The sequence below is a fragment of the Aegilops tauschii genome, chromosome 7 (genome assembly GCF_002575655.3).
Source record: "Aegilops tauschii subsp. strangulata cultivar AL8/78 chromosome 7, Aet v6.0, whole genome shotgun sequence".
Taxonomy (NCBI): domain Eukaryota; kingdom Viridiplantae; phylum Streptophyta; class Magnoliopsida; order Poales; family Poaceae; genus Aegilops; species Aegilops tauschii.
In genome coordinates, this window is record NC_053041.3 from 39,312,245 (window position 1) to 39,321,145 (window position 8,901).

Below are 8,901 nucleotides of genomic sequence, written 5' to 3' on the forward strand. Positions count from 1 at the left end.
GATCCGATAATGCCTCGATACGCTCTAGGGCTTGCACGCTTACCATAGGAAATTTTAGTTCCCATTCGGTGTCCACGAGTACCCTATCGAGCTTCTCGTATGTCGGCATAGATCGGTTATTAGCCCAGGTGAACTGCCGCCCCGACATACTGACCTCTCGAAGATCCAAACTGTCTATCACAACATTGAATAGGAAGGGCCAATGAGTGTCGAAGCGGTCATTATTTTTCACTTGTTGGTACCTAAGGATATTAAAGTCCCCTCCAATCACTAGTAGAAAAAGGCCCATTTGTCCCGGTTCCAGAGGGCCTTTAGTCCCGGTTCTGGAATAAGTAGTTTGACCAGATTTAACCAAAATAAAAAAAAACTAAAATTTGAGCATAACTTTTTTTCGTTTTAGAATTTGAGGATTCTAAAAATTTGCAAACAGGCCTACGGCTGTCAAATTCGGATGCGGATTTTCATGCTGAACATTTTGATATATTATACGGTTTTTTCAAGTTTTTTAATTTTCCTAAGGAGTAGATGTAGTAATATAACTACATCTCGAATGATTTTATTTTTTTATCATTTTTATCAATTTTTTTTCAAAACTGAAATGGCGATACATGGGGGGGGGTAGAGTTTGAGACACGAACCCCTTTAATCCCAGTTTAAGACACGAACCGGGACTAAAGGGCATCACACCCTTTGGTCCCGGTTTGAGATACGAACCGGGACTAAAGGTAGTCCCGGTTCGTGTCTCAAACCGGGAATAAAGGTCTCATTTGAACCGGGACTAATGCCTTTAGCCAATCGAACCGGGACTAATGCTCACATTAGTCCCGATTCGTAATGCAACCGGGACTAATGTGTATATTGAGCTGTGACCAAAGCCATATTTTCTACTAGTGAATAATCATTGGATACGGGTTATCCTTAGCCAGGTTCACCAATTCACGAAGGAAAGCCGATTTGTGTTCATCTTGGGCAGCCCCATAGACTGCGACCAGGCTCCATGTAAGATTATCAGCTCTGTTTCGTAAGTGAAATTTGATATGAAATTCACCTGTCGAAAAAGCCAACAAGTCCATGGTCGTGGTCTGTATCCCAAGAAGGATTCCTCCAGACCTTTCACGAGCTGGTAGACTATGCCATGTGTAGTCAAAACCACCTGATAGGTGCTCAAGGACATTTGGCCGGAAGTCACATTTACCAGCCTCGGAAATTGGCACAAAGTCCAACCCATGTTCACGTACATAATCACCGACGTGTTTATGTTTAGCCAAGTCTGAGAGACCTCTGCTATTCCAAAACATGCCTCTCATGTGGAAACTCGGTTCGATGCGGAAAATTTCGCCTTCTTGGGCGGTTTTTGTTTCTTTTTTGAGGAATGCGATTTAGATAAGTTGCTTTCCTAACAGGGCATATGATCAATTGGCCCTGATTTGGCTGGAAAAAGGAGGGACGTACGAAGGGGAAGGTGGAGGGAGAATAGCCGAGGTGGATCAGTGGGAGAGGGAGGCGCAGGAGGTGGCGTGAACCAGGAAGGAGTGCCCACGAGCACTCCGAAATGATGCCATCGGGCTGAGAAGTGAGGAATGAGAGTGTGTAGAGTGGTGAGCAAGGGAGGGGCTTGAGTGCTTGAAACGACATGTGGGCTTGTGGAGTAGTCTGCGCTGGTGCTTGCTCTTCCACTGGCAGGGGCGCGATGAGCAGCTGAATTGTGGCTGGTGACTTGCGGGGTCGACCCTGATAAGGAAGGAGTTCGTCACGCGGAGTGGGGATAAGCTCGAGCCCACTCGACGGCCCTAGATCCGCCGCTAGCGACGGCTGGGTGCGGGCGTGCGGCCAAGAATCGGATGGTCCTTCTTCCATAGAACAATTTAGTGGCTATTAAGTCTTCAAGTGTTTGGTAGTTATTCATGGCAAGCTATAGCGTCTCTGCAATATCCAATTGGTACTTGTTTTCTCTTCAACTGCATTCATTTAATTAACTGGTCTCAGTTTTTTGCCATGAAAACTCACCTAAGCATCAAGCAGTTTATACCAAGATGATGATCCTTCCATGTACGTATATGATGTGACATGAAGTGGAGTGGACCATGGTTGTGTGAGTTATGTTACCTGAATCTTGGATGATGGTAGCTGGGAGGTTCAGTCCCCATGGCATAACGCTGGATATCAACAAAAGTTTTTGGAGATGGAACCAGCTGTGTTTTGTGCAGAGCTTCAGAAACATTTTTTTTTAGAAAGATGGCCATGAACTGTTGGTTGTAATTTATGAGGGCTTCAAAAACATCAACTGATTGAAGTAAATGAACTAAAATTAACAAAGCGAAGCTTTTTTTGACACCAATAGATGGATTCGTAATGGTAGATTTTGAGACTTTTTACGGTGCATCATACTCCTGTAAATAGTGGGAGTATATAATTGATCCAATGGTCATTATTGATCCCTGTTTTTTTCTCTTGAGGACATTTTGGTAATTGGCTGTAAGGGTAGATTAGTCCTTTCTTAATGATAATGTTATTGATTAATAATATGGGTAATTGCAATTGATTAATATCACACCTTGAAAAGAATTGCCCTATCTTAGTTCGTAGGCTTCCCTTCTAGGATTCCTTTCTCATTCGTTCTTCATTCGTCGCCTGAGTCGCACAGGGGCGGCTGCTCCTTCTCCCGCCCTTTGATCGCCGTGCCTGAGTCGCACAGTGGCGGCAGCTCCGTCTCCCGCCCTACAGTCGCCGCCGCAAGATCTTGGACGGGGCCCCAAGATCTTCAACGGCGTAGCCGGCCCGCGCCGCCCGCCAGCCCTCTCTCCGTCGCAAGATCTTCGGAAGGCGCCCGAGATCGGTTCCTCCCCGCGTCGTGGTTGAGATCCATCGCATAGGTACGTCGCTTCTGATGCTCGGTTGTGCACATGGATGCTGGCTATATCTTCCGGCTTCGATTCCGGCCATATCTGCCGGCAGAAACACACCGCCGGGCCACTGCAGACCCGGGTCCACCGGGCCGCTTCCCCGACGCCCCGAATCAACCGTCGTCGAGTCACCGCCTGCCCTGAATCCTTCAGTAAGTCCTTTTCTGCCCCTTCAAAATAGATTTAGCGAACGATTTCCGTTCACGTGAGCTCCGTTGCGGTTTGTAGATGGATTTGAGCCCTTGTGAGGAATTTTACTTGAGGATTCGTCCTTGTCCGACGACTCGGACATAGTGACGCTGCTCGAGAACAATCGACAATAGATGGTGGTGGTGGTCCTCGCCGTGAAGGAGCTCAAGGATAGGAACAGAAAGAGATGGCAAGGATCGACCGTCGGCCGTCTTTGCATCCCTCGCATTTTTACATTCACTTAATTTAAGATTTGTGTCCTTGTTGTATTTGGAACAATTCTTCTATTGAATTATAAGTTTAATTCTTAGATTTGAATAATTATTGTAATTTGAATGATTGTTGTATATTTCTATGCAATATGACATATGTGTCAAATTGAGAAAAAACACATGTGTTTTGAGGGCTGGCGCGAGCAACGGCCGGACAAACCCCGCAAAGCTGCGGCCTTGCGTGGTCTGTTCGGCCACACCCCGCGCCAGCCCCCAAAACAAGTTTTCTGCGGCCCTTATACTCACTTTAAGGGTCCGCCCGATAAGGGGTCTGCTAGAGATGCTCTCACAGCGGCCACGCACGCATGGGCCAGTCATACATTACATGGAATTGATCGATAATGTTTCAATAATTCATGTGAATGTTCAGACGCTTTCTGTTGGACCATAAGCGCATTATTAATTAATAATGGCAAGAAAACCACCATGCATGATCTCAATCCCACAAAAAAAAAATCTCTAGCTGAGATCTAGTCTTACAAAGTGTGGGTTAAAATTCTAGCAACATATATGATCATCATGAACCAAAAAAGTATTGAGCATCTCCTACATCTGTATCTCTCTTCTTGTAATTTCTTGGCGAGTATTATGTCATTCGAGGTGTCTTCTCTCCTGAAGTAGGCAGCTCTGACGTTATATCGTACAGTTTTATGGATGAGGAGCCACCAGCGCCGGATGTGGATCGCAGAAGAGGATCCCGTGCTGGAAGTAGATGGATGAGGAGCCTGAGACGCGGGATATGCACAGTTTGTTAACAAATCAGGAGATACCTAATCCCATAAAATCAGGAGATACCTAATCGAGAGAACCAGCCCGCGTTTCTGGTAAACTGTGAACTACCAAAACTGCCCCTGACCAGGAAATATACTACCGAAAATCTGCAGTAGTATTTTCATATCTGGACCGTCCAAATGAAAAAATGAACGGTCAATATTGATTTGATGCACCGTAAAATGTCTCTAGATTTTAGCTTTTGTCTCTGATGTTTTGGTGGAGTCTGTTTTTGCAGTGGCAGTACACTCGCTCTTTTCACTATTGATCTGGGGGAAGTGCAGTGGAGTGTGATGAAAAACATTGAAGGATGAATGATTCCTGAGGATATGCCTTTGAAACTTCAGCTAAGACAATAGTAGCTAGATCATGAGTCCAGCCAAATCTAAACGGTATAATGCCAATCACATAGGATATATACATGATCTATGTTTGAGGCAAAGCTTCAGCTTGCAATGTGGTAAGTAAACCTGTACTCCCTATCCAGAATTGTCTAATGCACTTACGAGATGTTCATACTTCATACTGGGCGTGGTTGTTAGCTTTCCAAATGAAACATGCCTATGGGGATCATCATGGTGAAAAACAGCGCGGTGAAGCCCGCTACATCTTCTAGTCATATATGATGCATGCCCGCATGAGTCATATAGTCGAGGCTTCCCTAAAGACTCCTCCAGATGGCCCGGCCCACGTAACAGCTGTCCTGCTTCATTTTTTTCCTTTTTCCTTTTGTCTTTTTCTCTTTTCAGATTTTAGTTTTTCTTTTTATTTTGCACATTCTCTTTTTTATATTTTTTGCAGTATATGCTTTTCTCCAATATATCCTGAATTGTTTCTTTAGAGTAGACACTCAATTTTTTTAGTATATGGTGAGTCTTTTCCAAATACATATTGAACATTTTTTAATATATAATGAACATTTCTATATATATTAGAAAATTCTAATATATGTTAGACTTTTAAAATTATATGATGAACTTCTTTAGTTATACGATGAACATTTTTTAAAAATATGATGACTTTTTGAATAACTGAACTTTTATAAAGAAGAAACACATGCTGAACAATTTCCTAAAATTTATATTTCTATTTTTAATAGTTTTTTTAAATCTAGCTCCTAAAAATAACAACAAAATAAAAAATAAGGTTGGCTAGCCAATTTGCCCTTCGGCATAACTAGGAGGTCTTCGGACGACCCTCTGACTTCAACATTAACATAACTTAATTTGCTTTTATTTCACCAAGTGAAGGAACATGCTAATTCCGTTAAAAAATGTAAGCCACCCCTACGCGTTATATGGGGCATGATACGTATGTTGCCTAGGAAAAAATGATTCAGACGATTTTTTCAACTGTTTGATTGAAATCGAGCGGTTAGTGCTCATATGTGTTTATCTTGGATGGTGCTTCTAGTGAAATATTGAGAGTTGGGGCTTGGGAGCTATCGGCCAATACATGTATGGTGGCATTATTTGTGCCGCAACAAGTAATGTTGATGTCTTGAAGCCACACTACAAGTTGAAGTTGAGGAGCTCCATCATCCCATCATGCTTCCTCATCAAATGGGCATTGCACGAAATAGTTTTATCATAGAATGGATGACGCTGAAGAACGCAATGCTTTCTGCTAACATGGATTATGCGCCATTGGGACTAAAGTTCAAGCGGTTGAAGCTTTCCACTCGACTACTTATATTATAGCTCAAATCATCTTTTTGTCCTCGTGATTGCAATGAAACTGCTCATGCTCGCGTCTTTGCGTGTGTGTGTGTGTGCCAGACATCTATGGACGCCATGCTACCACATTGGGTTAACGGTCCTATAAGATTGTGGAGCCGGTTTGGTGACCAATGATTTAGTTGTGTCTTAATGAGTCTAGAAAAAGTGTGTCTTAATGGCATATAGGTGCCTCATGATGGAGCAAATATTTAAAAAGCTAAACATTTTCATTGTATTCATTGTTACACTAAGAGTCTAAAGTGTTTGGTCTCATCTTTCTATTGGATCAGTATATGCTTCGGAGGCGTGCAAACGATAAGAACTTGTGACATGGAAAATATAAGGTTTTACCACTCATAAATGTGAATACCCCGGCCCCATGTGCTAAACCAGGAGTAGCGCATGCAAGCAATGCAATGATGTGGGCCAATTTCTAACTGTAAATATCGATCTCTCCCTTGCCTCTCAGTTCCAAAATCGTCACGCAACAGTAAATGGAGATAGTCCATATATTCGGAGAGTAAAATGTATGTGTTGTATCTATACAAGTTGCTTAGCCTTGAGAGGCATTCAGAACTATTTTACTAAGAGGAAGCCCCTTTGCTCGACTATGGTATTTTCAAGATCTTCTCCATTGTGTTCACATGGCAATTGGCCTGGATAGGAAGAAAGTTTTGGCGCGTGTCCTACAGAACCAGGATCGCCGGTCACTTTCTGACCTGGGGCGCACACATCACCGTTCGCGATATAGAACTCTGGATTTAATGATGGCGGGCCCCTGAGCCAATGGGTCTGCGACAGGATCGCCCTGTGGTGAGCTCGATGGCGTAGGTCGTGTTGTACGTGGCCATCCGACCATGGGTGCGGATGCTGAGACGACCGGCAAAAGTTATGCTCGGTGCAACCCGGGCCGACGACGGTGGCACCTGTGGGCGTCACTACCTTCATGAAGGTCTCGTCGATGTTGTTCTCGTCACCCTGCCCTCGTTGCTTCGGGGGAATCCCTAGGTCCGAGATTCTCGGACTAAGACGATGACGGCATCTTGATGCCATGTTCCCTCTTGCGGGCACTGTCCTGGAGTTGGATCTAGCTGGAGAGACCTGTAGTTTGCGTGGTGGTCGTCGGTTGCTACCTCTTGAGCATGCGTTGGTTTTCCCTTGAAGAGGAAAGGGTGATGCAGCAAAGTAGCGTAAGTATTTCCCTCAGTTTTTGAGAACCAAGGTATCAATCCAGTAGGAGATAACACGCAAGTCACCTAGTACCTGCACAAACAATCAAGAACCTTGCAACCAACGCGATAAAGGGGTTGTCAATCCCTTCACGGCCAGTCGCAAAAGTGAGATCTGATAAAGATATTAAGATAAATATTTTTGGTATTTTTGTTGTATACAAAATAAAGATTGCAAAATAAAATAAATAAAAAACTAGAATTGTAGATCGGAAACTTATATGATGGAAAATAGACCCGGGGGCCATAGGTTTCACTAGTGGCTTCTCTCATGATAGCATATATTACGGTGGGTGAACAAATTACTGCCGAGCAATTGATAGAAAAGCGCATAGTTATGAGAATATCTAGGCATGATCATGAATATAGGCATCACGTCCGTGTCAAGTAGACCAAAACGATTCTGCATCTACTACTAGTACTCCACACATCGACCGCTATCCAGCATGCATCTAGAGTATTATGTTCATAAGAACAGAGTAACGCATTAGGCAAGATGACATGATGTAGAGTGATAAACTCAAACAATATGATATAAACCCCATCTTTTTATCCTCGATGGCAACAATACAAATACGTGCCTTGCTGCCCCTACTGTCACTAGGGAAAGGACACCGCAAGATTGAACCCAAAGCTAAGTACTTCTCCCATTGCAAGAAACATCAATCTAGTAAGCCAAACTAAACCGATAATTCGAAGAGACTTGCAAAAATAACAAATCATGCATATAAGGATTCAGAGAAGAACCAAATATTATTCATAGATAAACTTGATCATAAATCCACAATTCATCGGATCTCGGTAAACACACCGCAAAAGAGTATTACATCGAATAGATCTCCAAGAACATCGAGGAGAACTTTGTATTGAGAACCAAAGAGAGAGAAGAAGCCATCTAGCTAATAACTATGGACCCGAAGGTCTGTGGTAAACTACTCACACATCATCGGAGAGGCTATGGTGTTGATGTAGAAGCCCTCCGTGATCGATTCCCCCTCCGGCGGAGCGCCGAAAAAGGCCCCAAGATTGGATCTCACGGGTACAAAAGGTTGCGGCGGTGGAAAATAGGTTTCGTTGCTCCCCTAGATGTTTTCAGTGTATAAGAGTATATATAGGCGAAAGAAGTAGGTCGGTGGAGCTACGAGGGGCCCACGAGGGTGGGGGGCGCGCCTCCCTGCCTTGTGCCCGCCTCGTTGCTTCCTTGACGTCCACTCCAAGTCTCCTGGATTGCGTTTGTTCCAAGAAAGATCATCGCAAAGGTTTCATTCCGTTTGGAATTCCTTTTCTGCAAAACACTGAAATAGGCAAAAAAACAGAAACTGGCACTGGGCCTCCAGTTAATAGGTTAGTCCCAAAAATAATATAAAAGAGCACATTAAAGCCCATTAAACATCCAAAACAGATAACATAATTGCATGGAACAATAAAAAATTATAGATACGTTGGAGACGTATCATCGGTGGCTCGTGTGGCAGTGCTATGTGGGTGTGCGACGATGGGGCTGCATTGAGGTTGTGGTAGTGGGGTCTCCGCCGTGTCCGCTGGCCCATCATGGTCTGTTTGCTGCGGTGGAGTCGAAGTTGCACGACGGGTCCCTGCGCCAACGATGAAAGTGGTGGATGGCCCTTCTCGATGACCCTTCACGACGCCAGCCTTGAATAGTGCTTTATTGCTTATCTGTCATCATATTTGTGTTGTTCATTTGGCAGGATCTTCACATGGCCGCTTCTTCCTCTACGATGTGTGCTCGTTGTTTGATGCTTGCGGGGAAGTCGGAGGCTCTTGCACGAGGAGAAGTGGTGACGATGACGCCAAGGTG